Below are 19,961 nucleotides of genomic sequence, written 5' to 3'. Positions count from 1 at the left end.
ATGTTGATTGCAAGTGCTAACATGCAGGACATCAAAGACCTAAAAGAGGAGCTGTCTAAATCTTTTTCAATGAAAGATTTAGGTGCTGCAAAGAGGATACTTGGTATGAAAATATCAAGGGACAGGACGAAGAAGACAATAAAGCTATCTCAAGCAGATTACATCAAGAAGGGACTAGAAAGGTTTGCAATGCAAAATGCAAAACCAGTTTCTACACCTTTGGTTGGTCATTTTAAACTAAGGAAGGATATGTGTCTAAAGACACAAGAGGAGATAGCCTATATGTCTAAAGTTCCATATGCTGCAGCGGTAGGTTCTCTAATGTATGCTATGGTCTGGACAAGGCCTGACATTGCGGGAGTTGTGAGTGGGTTCATGGACAACCCAGGTAAAGAGCATTGGCAAGCTGTGAAGTGGATACTTAGGTATCTAAAAGGGACAACAACAAATGCTTTGTGTTTTGGAGGAACTGATATTTTTCTAGAAGGGTATGCTGATGCAGATATGGCAGGTGACAAAGATACTCGAAGGAGCACTACTGGCTATGTGTTCACGGTTGGAGGCACAACAGTAAGATGGGCTTCAAAGCTGCAGAAAGTGGTTTTACTTTCTACCACAGAAGCAGAGTATGTAGCAATGACGGAGGCAAGCAAAGAAATTATGTGGCTTCACAGATGATTAGAAGAGCTTGGATTCAAACAAGACAATTGTGTCTTGTACAGTGATAGCCAAAGCACTATCCATCTTGCGAAGAACTCAGCCTTTCATTCAAGGACAAAGCACATTGAGGTGAGATATCACTTCATACGCACTCTTTTGGAAGAGGGACAACTAAAGCTAGGAAAGGTGCATACAAGTGAAAATCCTGCAGACATGTTTACAAAGGTGGTCAACAAGGAGAAATTGAGCTTTTGCTCATCTTCAATCGGCATTCAAGGATAAGAATCCAGAATGGAAAGCAGTCACAGATTTGGTTTGGAGATCAGTCTCCAAGTGGGAGATTGTTAAGTATGGAGCCTGATTTACCCTTGTAATTTTCTGTGGTAAAAACGCACATTTGTAAGGCCCCCATTATGAGGAGAAGCCATCGTGCGTGAAGGAAAATCACTCACCGGAAACCAAAATTTTCACAGTCAAAAATTAGGGGCAACTTTAGGGGTCTCGGGGGCGGAAGCCCCCGAGACTTTTTTTCCCCTCTCCGGAATATTCCTTTTCGCCGGAATATTATGGCCGGCCGGCGGCCGGCCGGAAAGTGGTTGGGAAACAACCGTCGGTTGGCCGGTGGCTGGTGGTTGGAAGTCAATGGCCGGTGGCCGAATTCAATGGCTGGTGGCCGAATTCAAAAGCGGACTTGTCTTCTCAAGGGTGGCCACACATGGGCGGATTGGAGGGTCTGATTTGGACTTATCTACACAAGGGCGGCTACACATGGTTGCCTATAAAAGGAGGCCATTTCTACACACATTTCATAGTGTGAAGTTGATGCAACAAGGTGAGTGTGAGGTGGTGAGAGTGAAGCAAGGCGGGAGCTCCATTAAAGGTATAATCCCTTTGTAAACTACTTCTTCTTTTGAAGTACTAAAGCCATTGAGTGGCTGCTTTCCAGTGGACGTAGCCCACATTGGGTGAACCACGAATATCATGTGTACTCTCTCTCTCTCTATATATATATATACTCTATAATCTCGTGTATGTAAATCTGTCTCTCTCCATTAAGTAATCTACTTAATTATCTATTTAGCTACGTCTTATTTCCTAACAGCTCAATATTTTTTTCTCGATAAGAGTTTTTTGATAGAGACCAAGTTATTTGTAATGGTAGGAATATAAAGTACATCAACCAAGTACTTCACTTGCCATCTTTCATAGCCAATGGAACATTGCCATTATGTGTGATATGGTGCATGTTATCATTTTGCATATGAAAAAACCACATCTTCAAAGGGTGTGTTTCCTTAGAACTATCTTCATGATTGGTCATGTGATTTGAGTAACTTGAATCCACATACCACACATTATTACCATCATGTCTAAATTTGCAAACATTATCAAACATTTGTACGAATAAAAACATAGTGTTATTGTGATTTGCATGACAAATAATCTTTTTGTATCATGTATCTTTTTGTCAGACAATGCATAATTATTTTGGTGCCTTTTGGTATTATATAAACATCCACACTCAAAGTGACCAGGCTTGTCACAAATTTATTATTTCCTAGTACTATTATCATAACTATTCTTGATCTTATTTTGCAACCTTTATGGGTCCCTTGCCTCAATATTGTCCTCATCTACCTGTATTTTGTCTCTTTTGAAATTAATAGAATTTTCAATTAAATGAAGATTTTATTGGACATTATATGTATTATACAATGCACATAATGGACATGTTCAAGGATTGAGCAAAGATCTATCCTCAGTCTTGTTTTTTGATTTATTATCTATATGTAATATGGGCAACTATTTCTCAACTAGAGAGAGGTTTGTGTATTTCAAGATCTTTGATATTGCTACATGTTTTGAACTTAGCATGATTGTTTGATCTAATTTGTAGAGGGTGGTTGAACACTTTTGCATCGTTTTTCTCTCATCCAAGATTGAAACAACAATTTAAAAATGCACAAGATCTATGCTATTATGATGTAGTAGAAGTAACACTAAAGATTATTTGATGTCTTTTTTTAATTCTTTTTATGGGTAGAAAATGCCCCAACAACCAAATGGATTTGATTGTGGGTGTTATATTAGACAATCTACGAGATATGTGCTATTATGATCTAGTAGACGTAACACTATTATAAATTGCATATACTTTTTGATGTCTTTATATACTTCTTCTTATGGGTATCAAATGCCCCAACAACCAAATGGATTTGATTGTGGGTTATATTTTATGACATTGATGAGGCTTCTAATTAAGGGCACATTAAAACATAAGTGTTCTCAAAAATGGGTATACTACTTCATTCCTTCCTCACATTCATTTGGATCTCTTTAGGTCTCATAAAAAATCTATAGTTAATGTGATCAGCTATGCATGCCTTTGTCATAATCATTTTCTCCTTAGACACTGACATTTGAGCAACATGATGAGAGATTTCAACATCAAACAAGTCCTCTATACAACACTTGACAATGGATGGGTTGGTAAATGGTTTAAGGCTATCCTTGCCCCATCAATATGCCCTTCATGAATTGGATTCATGATATGTGCGGCATCATTGCTCCCTTCTTGGAACTCTACTTGCACTTTGAATGGATAGTCACATTTTTTGGATGTACATAGTCTCTTGTTTGCACCTCCATGATTACATTTACAGTCAACGTCACCTTTGAAAGTGTATGCTTCTTTGAGAATCGTGTCATTGTCAATCTCACCTTATATTCATCTTTGAAAGTGTATGCTTCTTTGAGAATCGTGTCATTGTCAATCTCACCTTATATTCATCTTTGAAAGTGTATGCTTCTTTGAGAATTGTGTCATTGTCAATCTCACCTTATATTCTATCATTAGATTTGAGAGATCTATGTACCATTACTTCTCTTTGTGGTTACTATCAAGGAAAATGGCTTGTTAATATAAGATTAAGGACAAATATTCAAGAGGATTTGGAAGATTGACATAATTATTTGGAGTTTCAGTCTTGTCAATATCTTCTTGACTACTACTATCGCGGGATGCTTGATTGGATTTCTTAGAAGGTTTCACAAATATTTTTGGCTTCCTGTTTATAAAGCAATAATTTTGCTTTTTTGAAATAGGCTCTACCAAACGAGTTGATTCAATGCATGTATCTTGCAACTCATCCATAGCATATAAATCCTCATATCACAACAATTCTTTTCCATCCATAGTTTTCACTCTGTTGATAGGCCAACATACTACATTGATGCTACATACATCAGATTCAACAGAAATAGTAGCCTCACCAGCATATGATGTTTCAATACCAATATCGATGTTATCTTCACCTAGCTGGCCAAATGGACAAACATACGTGACAACCCCTTCAACTACTACATTTTTTTGCTTTCATCCCTTAGTTGAACCCTCTTATCCTTCCAAACCTCCCTGTAGCTCATCCCATCATATTGTGCCTCCAATGCTCCCATTGGTTTGATAGAATCATGCGTAGGAACCTCTTGGTACTGCATCTCATTCATATTCTGCAACAACCCTCTACTCCATTTCACAATACTCTGAAAAGCATCTCCCACTGTCAATGCATCCATTGTTGGAAATGGAATGAGTGCTTTTTTTTCAAAACACAAATCAATTGACACTGATACATTGCCTTCCCCAATAAGCATGCCAGAACAATATGCATTTGGGTCTACTTCTCATACACTCCCAATGGCAACCTTTTGCGTGGCTACAAACATGCACACTCTATCACCATTTTTGAAAACCATGTTTGCAAGAAGGTTCACGTAAATATTTGTTAAACAAACAAGCACAAGTATCTAGAAATTTACATGTAATTTAACGTTGTTTATGTCACTGATGAAGAAGAAACTCAAAGCAACTCGTGTGCATTCTATGGCCCTAGGGACAAAGGGTTCTACATCTAGTTGTGAGAAGAGTCCAACATAGCCAAAGAGGTCTATGTCGGTGCGTGGAAGGATACCTGTAAGACCAAGAAGAATCACAAAGGAACAGCTTATGGCCTAAGGGCCATAGTTTGAATTTTCTAGGTGTTTCATGAAGAGTACATATCGACTCCTCAAGGTCACCTCACGGTGAGTACACATGTATGGTTTTCATGATGAGTATATATACATCCTATGGCCTTGGGGCCGTAGGGTACTATATATAGGTGTTTCATGATACACCCTATGGCCTTAGGGCCACAAAATGCTATGTAGGTATTTTGTGATGAATTTGTATACACCCTATGGCCCCCGGGCCATAGGATGCTACATGTTGGCGTTTCATGATGATGAGTATGTATATATCCTATGGACTTATGGCCTTATGTTACTATGTGGATGTTTTGTGATGCGTATGCATACAACCTATGGCCAAAGGATGCCGTATGTAGATATTTGTAATGAGTATGTGTACATCCTATGGCCTTGGGGCCATAGGGTGCTTGCTACAAGTGTTTTGTGGAAGGTATATGTACATCCTATGGCCTTGGGGCCATAGGGTGCTTGCTACAGGTGTTTTGTGGCAGGTATATGTACATCCTATGGCCTTGGGGCTATAGGGTGCTCAATAGAGGTGTTTTTTGGCAGGTATATGTACATCCTATGCCCTTGGGGCCATAGGGTGCTAGCTACATATGTGTTGTGGCGGTATGTGTACATCCTATGGCCTTGGGTCCATAGGGTGCTTGCTATAGGTGTTTTGTGGCAGGTATATGTACATCCTATGTCCTTGGAGCCATAGGGTGCTAGCTACATATGTGTTGTGGTAGTATGTGTACATCCTATGACCTTGGGGCCATAGGGTGCTCACTACATGTGTTTTGTGGCGGGTATGTGTACATCCCATGGCCTTGGAGCCATAGGGTGCTCGTTGCAGGTGTTTTGTAGCGGGTATATGTACATCCTACCATAGGGTGCTAGCTATAGGTGTTTTGTGGCGGGTATATGCACATCCTATGGCCTTGGTACCATAGGGTGATAGCAATAGGTGTTGTGTATATGCACATCCTACCATAGGGTGCTAGCTACATGTGTTTTGTGGTGGGTATATGCACATCCTATGGCCTTGGGACCATAGGGTGCTAGCAATAGGTGTTGTGTGGTGGGTATATGTACATCCTACCATAGGGTGCTAGCTACACGTGTTTTTGTGGTGGGTATATGCACATCCTATGGCCTTGAGACCATAGGGTCCTAGCAATAAGTATTGTGTGGCAGGTATATGTACATCCTACCATAGGGTGCTAGCTACAGGTGTTTTGTGGAGGGTATATGCACATCCTACCATAGGGTGCTAGCTACAGGTGTTTTGTGGAGGGTATATGCACATCCTATGGCCTTGGGACCATAAAGTGCTAGAAATAGGTGCTGTGTGGCGGGTATATGTACATCCTACCATAGGGTGCTAGCTACAGATGTTTTGTGGTGGGTATATGCACATCCTATGCCCGGGGCAGTCACTTATCAAAAGATCCCTATATCACGTGCATTCAAGAGGTAATTAATAATATCCCAATATACATACTATACTTACACTGTGAGCCTATTTAAAAAACCCCCACCCCCCTCTAATGTATACATAAAAGTATACATTTTGGTCGTTTAATAATCCTCTTCGGTTAACTCACGTGATATCATACATATTCTAAAAAGTGACCGCCCCGGGATCCTATGGCCTTGGGACCATAAGGTTCTAGAAATAGGTGTTGTGTGGCGGGTATATGTACATGGGGCCATAGGGTGCTAGCTACATGTGTTTTTTTGGCAGGTATATGCACATCCTATGGCCTTGGGACCATAGGGTGCTAGCAATAGGTGTTGTGTGGTGGGTATATGTACATCCTACCATAGGGTGCTAGCTACATGTGTTTTGTGGTGGGTATATGCACATCCTATGGCCTTGGACCATAGGGTTCTAGCAATAGGTGTTGTGTGGCGGGTATATGTACATGGGGCCATAGGGTGCTAGCTACAAGTGTTTTGTGGTGGGAATATGCACATCCTATGGCCTTGGGATTCTATTCTGTCGTCTACTTCTCCCTTCTTCCGTGCTTTTTTGAGCCTCATCTCTCTCCATCGGTCATCCGTTTTCAATCGGCACACTCAAGATCATAGGTAATTGCATTCTAGTTTTTACTGTCTAATTACCTTTTGATTGCATCTTAATTCACTTTTAATTAATCTCTAATTAGATTCAAGTCATCCTCACTCTAGTTACATTATGATCGCATCTTAATTCACTTCTAATTAATCTCTAATTAGATTCAGGGCATCCTCACTCTTCACATTCAAATCTAAAGGAAAACCCAAAAGATCAATTTTTTTTTTCAAAAATCAGGGCTCCCCAAAACTTTGCTATAATGGATTTTCAAGTCTCATGGTTAGTATCGGACAAAAAAGTAGCGCACATTTTTGAGGTAAAAATTATCAATTTTGGCTATTTTTAGTGCTTTTTCATTATGCAAATTTTGGGTCCGGGGTCGGAATTTGCTTCATGAGTGTCGTTCCACTTGCAGTGTCAAGATATGGTTGCTGTTGAGATATGGACTTTTTTTTTTTTGAGTATGTGAGTTTTGATCCCAAGATACAAAAATAAATCGTGGGTATCATTTAATTCATAGCGTTAAAAAATAAATACCTTCAAAACATTTCCTAGATGCATTCTAGAACTCCCTAAGCACAATGGAACACAAAAAAATAGCAGTTTGTGCCGCGCGTTTTCTTTCAAATTTTGCTAGTGGGGTCAAGGGTTGCAGGGCAGGGTCAAGGGACACTGTCCCTGTGGGGTCAGGAGGCAGCACCCCTCGGTTTTAAAAAAAAAGAAGGTAAAATGCTTTATGGAAAACCAATGACCTACGTCCCATAGTGAGAAAATACTTGGATTTAGGGGGCCCTAAAGTGTGTGAACAACCTTTATATTCAAAATTTGAATTTTAATGCCAATTTCTCTCCTCCTCTCTCCAAAAACATGTTGATCATTACCTCCCTCTCTCTCTACTGTACCATCTTTCACTTCTCTTCACTTCGCCTTGCAAGTTGCTTCTCTTTCCTTCCTTTCAATTTTCCCTCCCAAAAGCTCTGCAGCAGAAGTTTTAACCTCCTTTTCCTCCTCAAGCTTAGTGCATTCTTGAGGGCTGCATTCTCCTCAAGCTGAAGTTCTCTATTTCTTCATAGGCCTCACTAAACACCTCTACCTAGAGCTAAAGATTTTCACCATATCCTTCTGCATAATAAGAAATGGGTTTCATGCGTAAAAATGGTTCAAGACGTTTCATAAATTTTGAACGCATATCAGAGAAATAAAATTAAGGTGAGGGGTATCTCATTCACAAACTTGACAAGTTGACATCATCAAAATTCCAACAATAGACCATGAACCATAGTAGGCAGTCCTTCAATGTGCTACTGCCAAAAAGCAGATTGTACTCAAACACCAATAGGTGTAACCGGCTGGCAATTCAAACACCGATGGTAGACATACTTAGAAGACGTGAAGCACAACTTAAACCGCAAAAATTTGGTACAAAAGGACACCTACAAGATACAAGAGAGGCGCTATCCCCTAATAGGAATCCCCTAGAGGCTGGCAGTAGTTCTATATTATTTTGAAAAAGGAAGATTATACAACTGGCTCTCTTCTTGGAGAAACCACTCTCGGAGTATGAGTACAACTAGCTTGACCTTTGATTTATAGCTCTTGTTGCTATTACATCATAATAAGAACGTAATTAGACAAAAACAGGCTACAAATGTTACCTGGGAGCAACCCTAAATTTTGTTCCTGAATAGCTCTTTATCCATAGGAAATATCATGCATGCTATTGTAGCTATGAGGCCAGACAATGCATTTGCAGTGGGAGTGGTTAATTGATATATGGCTAATCTTGGCTATGAGCGGTTTGTACGTTGGAGTTAATGGTGCAGGGTGAACATAGTTGTTGCTCTTGTTGCTATTACATCATAATAAGAACGTAATTAGAGAAAAACAGGCTACAAATGTTACCTGGGAGCAACCCTAAATTTTGTTCCTGAATAGCTCTTTATCCATAGGAAATATCATGCATGCTATTGTAGCTATGAGGCCAGACAATGCATTTGCAGTGGGAGTGGTTAATTGATATATGGCTAATCTTGGCTATGAGCGGTTTGTACGTTGGAGTTAATGGTGCAGGGTGAACATAGTTGTTTAGGGGTGAATCTATCATGCTTCACGATCATATACTAGCTTCAAATATAGACACATAATGCCACATTGGTCTTTAAGTGGGAGATTGTTGGGGTAAAGGCCTGTGGTCACCCGCTAGTGACTAAACTTCACAGTAACTCACTAACTATTTTACCTTCAAATATATACACAATAAAAACAACAACACACACATCTCCTTCTTGTTTGTTGTTTCCCCATCTTGGTGTGTGGTCTCTCTTGTTCTTCTTTTTCTTCCCCTTTCCGTAAGCATGCACGATCACACCGCCCCTTCAACTTATTGTTGTTGGCAGTGTAAAGGCCTCTGTTCGTCTGCCCATAACTACACAATAGCTCACTAACTATTTTACCTTCAAGTATATACACAATGAAGGCAACACACACATCTCCTTCTTGTGTGCTATTTACCCATCTTGGTGTGGTCCTCTCTTCTTCTTCTTCTCATTCCCACATGCATGTATGTGCACACCAGCTCTTCATCCATCACTAATAATCCAAAGCTTCCTCAGCTAGCTATGACGCATGATCCTACATGTTCCAAAAACAAGAGGGAATTTTGTGCAATCAATGCATTTGAAGGGAATGAATGCATGGTTGCTCGAACACAAAGTTTTCCGTTGATAACACCTGCTTAATAATCTCATTGCTAAATTTGGCACTAATTGGGGCTCAATTTGTGTACCAAAAGCTCTCATTCACTAGATTTGACTAGCTATATGCATTAAAAAAGTGATTAAAGTTTGGGGTTTTTTCTTCAGTTGCATTCCACCAAAAATGGTCCATAGCTTTGGTCCATAGCTTTCCTCGTCAAGCCTTGCTCATCATATACTATGAAAGATGTAGTTCAAGTTTCTAAGCCTAGAGATGCTTGTGTGATCCCCAAGCTGTACGTGGTGTGGCAATCGGTGAAGTATCTACTGAAGAGAGTGATGGACGCTCTCTTGATGGTGTGGAAGCATCTGTAGAACCATTACCACAACAACCACCACCTTGAGAACGACACCTACCTCATCTCAAAGAAGAATCAATTGTCGATGTAGGGGGCACACTCGACTGAGTTTTAGGGCCGGTCAGTGTAGGGGGCACACTAGTCCTAAGCATAGGGACGGCTGTAGTAGGTCTAAAGGAACTAGATTCCCAAAGATTCTATGTGTAAGCAACTTTCTCTGGAGTGAACTGTGACAAAAAGGAGCCCATCTGCTCGGGTGACATGCCAGTTGGAGTGACAATTAAAACTAAAACTAGGAGAGTATGTATCGTGTTCTTTGTAGACATGTCCCCTTATGAACTTAGGGCCATAGGATCCCCCAAAAGCATTTGGACTACCCTACAACCTTAAGGCCATAGGGTGATGACATAGAATCTCTAGAAGGACACATGACCATTTGGGATCCCCTATGACCTTAGGGCCATAGGGTACAAATCCCTTGGCTCGCTATGGAGACACCTTATAACATATCACATGACACCCTATGGCCTTCAGGGTGGTTATTCTAGCTCACCGAAAAACTATTTCAGAGTCTCAAAAAAATTGTCCTTTGGCCTAACTTTCTTGTTAAAGATCTTAGGGTCATAGTGTGCTGATTCTAAACCAAACTTATGGAAGAAGATATGTCAACTTACTGCCTTGGAATCATAGGGGTCATATACAATAGGGACATAGATTCCCTAGCTTATGATTAAGGTTTTAATATTCTTGTGAGAGTAAAATGAGCAAAAAAATCCACAAAGGGTTTTTGGCTTCAAAATTACAAAATGAGAGTGTGAATAGCTAATTTAAAATAATCTTAAATCATATTTTAGGTTGAGTGTGGATTCTTTTATTATGAATTGATGGTGTACACATTTCAAATAATTACCTTTGTATCGCAAATAGCTAGATTAAATCTATATTCAACATTTTTTAGATATGTCAAATACTTGCCTAGATAATGAACATCAAGTATCAAAGCGCACATGGTTTATAAAACATTTGTTTGTTGGTTTATGTGAAGATCTAATTCTTAAATTGCAACAGGGTTATATTCAAAGAAAGAAAGTGTGAGTATCTTGGTCAAAACTATGGTTTTGCTTTTCTTCTGGATGATGTATAGAATTAAAATGGATATCTTAAATTTATTTTAATAGAGGGAAGCTAGGACTAGTATAGATATTTAGCTTGTCTTAAACAATTAGAACATTATATCAAGGTGTATTACAAAGCAATGATTGTATAATGTATGAGAATTGTTTAAGTTTTTAAACTGGATTACATATTTAGTGATTAATTCCAAGACAAGCAAATGCATTGAAGTGCAAAGCTTAAACCTATCAATGAACTTTGTGGACGTGTTTGCACTTTTAAAAAGGTTCCTTTTTAATTTTGTGACCTTGATTAGTTCTTGAGGATGTTTTTCTAACATATTGAAGATGTGTCACCCTTTCAATTCTTTTAAAACTTCTAGCATTCAATACTTTGGAGAATTCTGTCAGACAACCAAATTTACATAAGTGTTTATTGAGAACATTCAGAAAAGTAAAATGTATTATTCAATTTAATAATATACAAAAGAATTTTTTGTGATCATGTGACTTTAAATTCAAGAAAAACATGAAGATGAAGACTTGGCAATCTATCTATTGTTTAAAACGAGCACCTACAAAGCTATTGTCAATTCTCTTTTCAATGCTCCCCTTTGCACTTTAAAAACTATTGTTAGTATTATTTGTACCCTTCCCTTTTCATAAGTACATAGGTTATTGTTCAATTTCAAATTCCTTTTATAGTATAGACTTGCAAAGGACCCTATGGTTTTGAGGTCACAAGGGTAGCATAATTTAGCCCTTTTTGTAGTCTTCAAGATGTGTATTGATAGCATCACATGTTTTTAGATTCTTCAGGTGTCTTGTGTGATGGTCCAAGTGACATTTAAGAAGAAAAGAGAAATAGGATCTATGTAACACTACATGCTACTATATTCAAAGATTACCATATTATGGTCACAAAACCATACAATGGGTACCCTATTTCCCTTGGTCATAGAGTCCCAATATAGATTGTCTACAAATATAGTTCGGTCAACACCCAATGGCGTTGGGGCCATTGAGTATTCTTCACTTGTAGTACATTAGGATGTTAAAGGCCACCTTTGTCACCCTATGGCCATAAGTCCATAGGGTTGTCTAACTATGATCTATGTTATTATGAACCCTTATGGCCCTTGGTGCTTAGGGTTCTAATATACAATACATAAAAATAAAGCTACAATATGTTAGACTCAAAACAAAGCATGTTATGGTCATAAAAATCATATAGAGGGTACCGTCTATGGTTCCACAACCAAAGGATGTCAACATGGATTCTCTAGAAGGACACTTAGTCCACCATTATCCTTGGGGCCATTGGATACTTTTCATATGCATTATGTTATTCTCTTGATGGGCACCTTGTCCACCCTATGGTCTTAGAGAAATAAGGCTCCAACAAACATAGAAGGCACCCTTTGTCATTAGGATCTACATAATACTAAGTAAATAGGAAAAGGAGTTGTTTCACTAAACTATATCATATGGTCCAAACGCTATAGATTAGTTCTTTTCATGTATGAAGTACTCTATAAATGCTATGTGGCATTAGTGCCATATAGTGGTACATACGAAAACCATACTATGGCGTTAGGGACATAGGCTGCTACATGTAAAAAGTATACAAAAGAATTTTTTGTGATCATTTGACTTTAAACTCAAGAAAAATATGAAGATGAAGACTTGGCAATCTATCTATTGTTTAAAACGAGCACCTACAAAGCTATTGTTCGTTTTCTTTTCAATGCTCCCCTTTGCACTTTAAAAACTATTGTTAGTATTATTTGTACCTTTCCATTTTCATAAGTACAAAGGTTATTGTTCAATTTCAAATTCCTTTTAGTATACACTTACAAAGACCCTATGGTTTTGAAGCCATAAGGGTAGCATAGTTTAGCTCTTTTTGTAGTCTTCAAGATGTATATTAATAGCATCACATGTTTTTAGCTTCTTTGGGTGTCTTGTGTGATGGTCCAAGTGACACTTAAGAAGCAAATAGAAATAGGATCTATGTAACACTACGAGCTACTATGTTCAAAGATTACCATGTTTTGGTCATAAAACTATACAATGGGTACCCTATTGCCCTTGGGCATAGAGTCCCAATATAGATTGTCTACAAATATAGTTTGGTCACCACCCAATGGACTTGGGGCCATTTAGTATTCTTTACTTGTAGTACATTAGGATGTTAAAGGGCACGTTTGTCACCCTATGGACATAAGTCTATAGGGTTGTCTAACTATGATCTATGTTATTATGAACCCTTATGGACCTTGGTCCTTAGGGTTCTAATATACCAATACATAAAGATAAAGATACAATACGTTAGTTTTAAAACAAAGCATGTTATGGTCATAAAAATCATATAGAGGGTACCCTCTATGGTTCCACAACCAAAGGGTGTCAACATGGATTCTTTAGAAGGACACTTAGTCCGCCATTATCCTTGGGTCCATTGGATATTTTTTATATGTATTATGTTATTCTCTTGATGGACACCTTGGCCACCCTATGGTATTAGGACAATAAGACTCCAACAAACATAGAAGGCACCCTTTGTCATTATGATCTACATAATGCTAAGTAAATAGGCAAAGGAGTTGTTTCACTAAACTATATCATATGGTCCAAAGGCTATAGATTAGTTCTTTTCATGTATAAAGTACTCTATAAATGCTATGTGGCATTAGTGACATATAGTGGTACATACAAAAGCCACCAATAAACATAGAAGGCACCCTTTGTCATTGGGATCTACATAATGCTAAGTAAATAGGCAAAGGAGTTCTTTCACTAAACTATATCATATGGTCCAAAGGCTATAGATTAGTTCTTTTCATGTATAAAGTACTCTATAAATGCTATGTGGCATTAGTGCATATAGTGATACATACAAAATCACCCTATGGCCCTAAGGCCATAGGGTGCTACATGCAAAAAGTATACAATTATTTTTTTGGTGATCATGTGACTTTGAATTCAAGAAAAACATGAAGATAAAGGCTTGGCAATCTATGTATTGTTTAAAACAAGCACCTGCAGATCTATTGTTGATTCTCTTTTCAATGCTCCCCTTTGCACTTTAAAAACTATTGTTAGTATTATTTGTGGGCCTTCCCTTTTCATAAGTACAAAGGTTATTGTTCAATTTCAAATTCCTTTTATAATATACACTTGCAAAGGACCCTATGGTTTTGAAGCCATAAGGATAGCATAGTTTAGCTCTTTTTGTAGTCTTCAAGATGTATATTAATAGTATCACATGTTTTTAGCTTCTTTGGGTGTCTTGTGTGATGGTCCAAGTGACAATTAAGAAGCAAATGGAAATAGGATCTATGTAACACTGCGGGCTACTATGTTCAAAGATTACCATGTTATGGTCATAAAACCATACAATGGGTACCCTATTGCCCTTGGCCATAGAGTCCCAATATAGATTGTCTACAAATATAGTTTGGTCATCACCCAATGGCCTTGGGGCCATTTAGTATTATTCACTTGTAGTAAATTAGGATGTTAAAGGGCACTTTTGTCACTCTATGGCCATAAGTCCATAGGGTTGTCTAACTATGATCTATGTTATTATGAATCCTTATGGCCCTTGCTCCTTAGGGTTCTGATATACCAATACATAAAAATAAAGCTACAATACGTGAGGCTTAAAACAAAGCATGTTATGGTCATAAAAATCATATAGAGGGTACCCTTTATGGTTCCACAACCAAAGGGTGTCAACATGGATTCTCTAAAAGGACATTTAGTCCACCATTATCCTTGGGGCCATTGGATATTTTTCATATGTATTATGTTATTCTCTTGATGAACACCTTGGCCACCCTATGGTCTTAGGGCAATAATACTCCAACAAACATAGAAGGCACCCTTTGTCATTAGGATCTAAACAATGCTAAGTAAATAGGCAAAGGACTTATTTCATGAAACTATATTATATGGTCCAAAGACTATAGATTAGTTCTTTTAATGTATAAAATAATTTACAAATGCTATGTGGCATTAATGCCATATAGTGGTACATAAAAAAAACACCCTATGGCTGTAGAGCCATAGGGTGCTACATGCAAAAAATATACAATTTAGTTTTTGTGATCATGTGACTTTGAATTCAAGAAAAACATGAAGATGAAGACTTGGAAATCTATCCATTGTTTAAAACGAGCACCTACAAATCTATTGTTCATTCTCTTTTCAATGCTCCCTTTGCACTTTAAAAACTATTGTTAGTATTATTTGTGGGCCTTCCCTTTTCATAAGTACAAAGGTTATTGTTCAATTTCAAATTCCTTCTATAATATACACTTGCAAAGGACCCTATGGTTTTGAAGCCATAAGGGTAGCATAGTTTAGCTCTTTTTGTAGTCTTCAAGATGTATATTAATAGCATCACACGTTTTTAGCTTGTGTGGGTTCTTGTGTGATGGTCTAAGTGACACTTAGGAAGCAAATAGAAATAGGATCTCTGTAACACTACGGGCTACTATGTTATAAGATTTCATAAAACCATACAATGGGTTCTCTATTGCCCTTGGCCATAGAGTCCCAATATAGATTGTCTACAAATATAATTTGGTCACCACCCAATGGCGTTGGGGCCATTGAGTATTCTTCACTTGTAGTACATTAGGATGTTAAAGGCCACCTTTGTCACCCTATGGCCATAAGTCCATAGGGTTGTCTGACTATGATCTATGTTATTATGAACCTTATGGACCTTGGTCCTTAGGGTTCTAATATACCAATACATAAAAATAAAGCTACAATACGTGAGCTTGCAAACAAAGCATGTTATGGTCATAAAAATCATATAGAGGGTACCCTCTATGGTTCCACAACCAAAGGGTGTCAACATGGATTCTCTAAAAGGACACTTAAGCCACCATTATCCTTGGGTCCATTGGCCCTACTTTTCACATGTATTATGTTATTCTCTTGATGGGCACCTTGGCCCCCCTATGGTCTTAGGGCAATAAGACTCCAACAAACATAGAAGGCACCCTTTGCCATTAGGATCTACATAATGCTAAGTAAAAAGGCAAAGGAGTTGTTTCACTAAACTATATGATATGATCCAAAGACTATAGATTAGTTCTTTTCATGTATAAAGTAATCCATAAATGCTATGTGGCCTTAGTGCCATATAGTGGTACATACAAAAACCACCCTATGGCCTTAGGGCCATAGAGTGCTACTTTTAAAAAGTACTTTACAATGTTGAGGTTATAGAGTTCTCTCTTTTTATGCCTGCAAAAGTTACCCTACAATCCTGAGGTTTTACAGTACTCCATATATGTCCTATGGCCTTAGGACCATAGGGTGACACATTCAAAAAGTACTCTACTACAGTCCCAAGGTTATAGAGTTCTCTCTATATTATGTATTCAAAAAATCATATCCCTATGGCCCTAAAGTTAAAGATAGACATATTTTAGGATCTTATAGATTCTTAAAGATACCAATACAGAGCCATAGGATGAGGTATGGTTTTCTTAAAGAAACTTATTATCAACACTCTTTGCTCTAGAAATCCTATGGCCCTTGGATCACATGGTGACAAATATAGAGGTGCATCCTATAGGCCTAAGGATATAAAGTTTTCTCCATTTTGCACGTATAAAAAATCTTATCCATATAACCCTAAGAGCATGAGAAGGTGTATTCTAAGATCTTGCAAAGTCTTCAAGACACATAAAGAGAGTACCTATGTTTTTTATCCAAGAAACATATGATCAATGTCATGTGTCCCAAAAAAGCATAGAGTGTTAATGTAAAATCTTTCCAAGAGTATTTAGGGCATTCAAGGGCACCTATATGGGCACCATGGTAGACCTATGGTCCTAGGGCCATAAGAACCCTCAACCTATGGTACTTGAGCTTATACATTGGTATACTTTGGCCCTAGGACCATATTAAAATCTCTCTTTTGATCAGAGGGCAACCTAAGGCTCTTGAGTCCTATGGCTCTTGGTCCATAGGATATCTCATTACAATGGATTGCAAGCTATGATCCTTGAGCTTATGCATTAACACCTTATGTCCCTAGGGCCATATGATCTCTCATTAGAATAGAGGAAAATGTATAGTCCTAGGACCTATGGTACTTGAGCTTATACATTGGTATACTTTGGCCCTAGGACCATATTAAAATCTCTCTTTTGATCAGAAGGCAACCTAAGGCTCTTGAGGCCTATGGCTCTTGGTCCATAGGATATCTCATTACAATGGATTGCAAGCTATGATCCTTGAGCTTATGCATTAACACCTTATGTCCCTAGGGCCATATGATCTCTCATTAGAATAGAGGAAAATGTACAATCCTAGGACCAGAGAGTAGCCTAGTGTCAATGTAAAAGTTCTCAAAAAGCATTTAGGTCATTCTAGGGCACCTACATGGTCATCATAGCAGCCCTATGGGCCTAGGTCCACATAATCTCTCATTAGATTAGAGGGAAACTTATAGCCCTTGAGCTTATACATTGGCACCCTAAGGCCCTAGCTCCATATGATATCTCATTAGAATAGAGGACAACCTACGGCCCTAGGGCCATATAATCTCTCATTATAATAGAGGGTAAGCTATGGCCCTTGAGATTATACATTGGAATCCTATGGTCCTAGGGACATATGATCTCTCATTACAATAGAGGTCAACCTATGGCCTTAGGGCTAGAGAGTGACCTAGGTGAGAATGTAAAAGGTACAAAAGAGCATCTAGTTCATTCAAGGGTACCTACATGGGCACCATGGCATCCCTATGGCCCTAGGTCCATAGGATATCTCATTATAATAACGGTTAACCCATGGCCCTTGAGATTATACATTCACACTCTATTGCCCTAGGGATAGAGGTTTGCCTAATTGTTAGTGTAAAATATCTCAAAAAGCATTTAGGCCATTCAAGGGCACCTACATGGACACCATGGCAGACCTATGGCCCTAGGACCATAGGATCTCTCATTGGAAGAGAGGTCAACCTTTGGCCCTTAGGTTACACATTCACATCTTATGGCTCTAACTCCATATGATCTCTCATTAGAATAAAGAGAAACCTATGGCTCTAGGGCCATATGGTGGCGTGGGTATCAATGTAAAAGCTCTCAAAGAGCATTTAGTCCATTCAAGGGCACCTACATGAGTATCATGGTAGACCTATGGCCCTAATGCCATTGGATCCTTCATTACAATAGAGCACTACCTATGGCTCTTGAGTTCTACATTGGCACCCTATGGCCCTAGGGCCATTGTATCTCTCTCATAAGAATAGAAGGAAACATAAGGCCCTAGGGCTTGAGGGTGGCCTAGGTGTCAATGTATATGATCTCAAAATGCATTTAGACCATTCAAGAACACCTAAATATGCATCATGGTAGTCCTATGGCCCTAGGGCCATAGACCTATAATTCAGAACAAAGCACATTATGGTCATAGGACCATATAAAAAACACCCTATAATTCTAAGTCTAAATTTTTCCAATGTAGAGGGTCTAATGGGTATAAAGTATCCTATGGTCCCAAGACTATAGATTTTTGCTATCTAATTACCTACAAAGAAAACGCCTTATGGACCTAAGACCATAGAAGACATATTTTAAGCTCCAACGCAGTCTTCAAGATACCTACAAATTTCACTCTATGACCCTTATGCCATAGAGTAAAATGTGCTTTCCTTTAAGAAACCTATTATCAACACATTGTGGTCAAAGTTGACCATGCAACCATAAGGCCCTTTAGGGTGGTCCTAAGTTTTCCACTAGCTATATTGCAATGACATCCTTGGTCTTATTAAATGTATTCTCAGAAATCTATTAAGCTTATTTTGAGATAAAAAACTTGTCATTTGGATACGCGCTAATTTTCTTCCAAGAGTGTGACAAAGCTAACAATAGGTGTCTTTTAAAACTTGCAGCCCTTCAACACAATTTTGCAATTGACGAAGTTTCACATGAGATTTCTCTGAGATTGTTGGTACAAAGGATTTTCAAGCTACTGAACCTTTTGAGATTGAGGTTGAGAAAGTTTCACATGAGATTTCTCTGAGATTGTTGGTACAAAGGATTTTCAAGCTACTGAACCTTTTGAGATTGAGGTTGAGAAAGTTTCACATGAGATTGTTGTAACAAATGATTTTTAAGAAATCGAACCTTCTGAGAAAGAATCTATGGATTTCCATAGTAACCAGAGAGTTCTTGAAGAAGTTAACAAAAATCTACAAGTTCCTAAAGGTCAACCATTGCAGCCATTGGAGAAGAATTTGAAGAGTGGTTCTATGAAAGTAGAAGATTCTATGGATCTCTATAGCATCCACAGATTCCTTGAAGAAGTTGACAAAAATCTACAAGTTCATGAAGGTCAAACATTGCAGCCATTGCAAAAGAATTTGAAGAGTGATGCTATGGGAGTAGAAGGTGATGCAAGTTCCAAAAAATATACAAGGTCACAAGAAGAATCCATTCAAAACATTTTAGTAGCTGAAGATTTGGGAACTGGGGTGCATGGTGATTTGGACCTTTCATCCAATGACAGACCAATGCTAATTATAATAGTGATCTTGGGTGGATTTCTTTTGAGACAATGCTGGCACAAGTCCAAAAAAATGAAGAGCTTAAAGTTTCAACATGAATATATTGTTTTATGACTAGGATGCATTGATTTTTAAAGACTCTACTTAGTAATTCAATGTTGGGATATGGTCAGCTGCTAACGATACACATGTAATGGACATCGTCAAGATTCTAGAGAAGGAGGCTAGAGAAAATTTTTCATTCTTTATGATTTGGGGACAAAGCCAATGTCAATCATGTGAAGAATCAAGAATCACTCGCCAAGATAATCTAGGAGTAGAAGCCCTTTTCAAACCGTTGGCTATTGCATCAACAAAATTTGGGATTGATGTAAAAAGAATAATCCTAGTAGATGATGCATCATTAAAGGGATGTGCTAATCCTGCATTGAATTCTATTTTTCCACCATCATTCAATGTTGATGAGGAGGATAATATCCTCCTTGGGATTTGCTGACATAT

This window comes from Adiantum capillus-veneris, chromosome 22 (genome assembly GCF_014529385.1).
Source record: "Adiantum capillus-veneris isolate H3 chromosome 22, ASM1452938v2, whole genome shotgun sequence".
NCBI classification, from domain to species: Eukaryota; Viridiplantae; Streptophyta; class Polypodiopsida; order Polypodiales; family Pteridaceae; genus Adiantum; species Adiantum capillus-veneris.
Note: the sequence above shows the minus strand (reverse complement) of the source record.